This window comes from Orycteropus afer, unplaced genomic scaffold (genome assembly GCF_000298275.1).
Source record: "Orycteropus afer afer isolate SDZICR_OR568_19922 unplaced genomic scaffold, OryAfe1.0 scaffold00017, whole genome shotgun sequence".
NCBI lineage: Eukaryota > Metazoa > Chordata > Mammalia > Tubulidentata > Orycteropodidae > Orycteropus > Orycteropus afer.
The window spans coordinates 18162585-18165211 of record NW_006921604.1 but is presented as its reverse complement, the minus strand read 5'-3'; positions in this window follow the sequence as shown (position 1 = coordinate 18165211).

The window sequence follows — 2627 nt, the reverse complement described above, 5'->3', positions numbered from 1 at the left end:
AGGAACACCAGACACCAGTTATTACCATTATTATTCAAATTTATACACTAACAACTTAGCCAAAGATAAAGAAATTGAAGATTTTAACCTCTGCAATCTGAAACTGACGAAAATGCAATCAAGATGTATAGATTATTACTGGTGATTGGAACACAAAAGTTGGAAACAAAGAAGAAGCATAGCTATTTGGAAAACATAGCCTTGGTGATAGAAATAATGTCAGAGATTGCATGCAAATACCTTTGGTCATCTAAAGAATAGATATGACACACTGAACATTGCTGAACGAAGATCAGATAACATCAACAACACCATACATGAAGAAAGCAAAAGACAGGAAAGGAAGAACAGAACAAAATGGATGTCAGAAGGACTCTGAAACTTGCTATTGAACAGAGAGTAGCTAAAGTGAATGGAAGAAATGATGAAATAAAAGAGCTGAAGAGAAGATTTCAAAGGGTGGCTCAAGAAGACAAAATAAAGTATCATAATGAATTATGCAAAGACCTGGAGCTGGAAAACCAAAAGAGAAGAACATGCTCAGCATTTCTGAAGCTGAAATAACTGAAGAAAAACTTTAAGCCTCGAGTTGCAACATTAAAGGATTCTGTGGGCAGCATATTTAATGATGCAAGGAGTATCAAATAAGATGGAAGGAATAGACAGTCATCATACCAAAAAGAATTGTTCGATGCTCAGCTGCTTCAGGAGGCAGCATATGATCAAGAACCAATGTCACTGAAAGAAGAAGTCCAAACTGCAGTGAAGGAATTGGCGAAAAGCAAGCTTCCAAGAATTGACTGAAAACCCACTGAGATGTTTCAATAAATGGACACAGTACTGAAGGTGATTATTTGTTCATGGCAAGAAATGAGGAAGACATCTACCAGGCCAAGTGACTGGAAGAGATTCCTATTTATGCTCATTCAAAGCAAGGTGCTCCAACAAAATGCGGAAATTATTGAACAATATCATTAATATCACACATAAGTAAAATTTTGCTGAATAAAATTCAAAAACAGTTGTAGCAATATCTTGACAGGAAAATTCCAGAAAGGCAAGCTGGATTCAGAAGATGATATAGAATGAGGGATTTCATTGCTGATGTCAGATGGATCTTGGTTGGGAGCAAAGAATATCAGAAAGATATTTACTTGTGTTTTATTGACTCTGCAAAGGCATTTGACTGTGTAGATCATAACAAATTATGGATAACATTGAGAAGAATGGGAATTCCAGACCACTTAATTGTTTCCATGTGGAGCCTGTACATAGATAAAGAGGTTGCCATTGAATAGAAGTAGGGGATATGGCATGTTTTAAAATCAGGAAAGGTATGTGTCACGGTTGTATCCTTTCACCATACTTATTCAATCTGTAAACTGAACAAATAATCTGAGAAATAGGACTATATGAAGAAGAATGCAGTGTCAGCTTTGAAAGAAGACTCATTAACAATCTTCAATATGCAGATGACACAACCTTGTTTGCTGAAAGTGAAGATGACTTGAAATACTTACTGATGAAGATCGAAGAATAAGTCTTCAGTATAGATTACACCTCAATGTAAAGAAAATGAAAATCCTCATAAATGAACCAATAAGCAATATTGCAATAAGTGGAGAAAAGATTGAAATTGTCCAAGATTTCGTTTTACTTGGATCCACAATCAACACCCTTGGAACAGCAGTCAAGAAATTCAGATGACACATCACACTGGACAAATCTGCTGCAAAAGACCTCTTTAAAGTGTTAAGAAGCAAAGATGTTACTTTGAAGACTAGGGTGTGCCTGACCCAAGCCATTGTATTTTCAGTTGCCTCATATGCATGTGAAACCTGGACAATGAATAAGGAAGATAGAAGAGCTGGTGACTTTAAATTGTGATATTGGTGAAGAAATGTTGAAAAGACCATGGACTACCAGAAGAACAAACAAATTTGTCCTTGAAGATGTGCAGATGTGCTCCTTGGAAATAAGAATGGCCAGACTCTATCTCAACTACTTTGGTCATGTTATCATAAGGGATCAGTCCTTTGGAGAAGGAGATCATGCTTGGTAAAATGGAGTGTCAGTGAAAAAGAGAAAGACTTTCAACAAGATGGATTGACACAGTGCCTGCAACGATGGACTCAAGCACAACAGGGACTGTGAGACTGGATCAGGACCAGTTAGTGTTTCATTCTGTTTTACATAAAGTCAGTGAGTCAAAGCTGACTTGATGGCACCTAACAACACAATAAAATATAAATATATATACATATATATATACACACACACACATACATACATTACATATATCTGTGGGTATCTGTATGTTTTTGTTTTTGTTGTTAGCCGCCATCTAGTCAGCTCCAACTCATAGCAACCCTATGCACAATGGAATCAAACACTGCCTGATCCTGCACGAGCCTCACAATCCTTGCTATACCTGAGCCCATCATTGCAGCCACTGTGTCAATCCATTTCATTGAGGGCCTTCCCCATTTTCTCTGGCCCTCCCCTTTACAAACGCAACATCCTTCTCTAACGAATGGTCCCTTCTGACAACATGACCAAAGTAGGTGAGATGAAGTCTGGCCATTCTTGCTTCCAAGGAGCATTCCAGCTGTACTTCTTCCAGCACA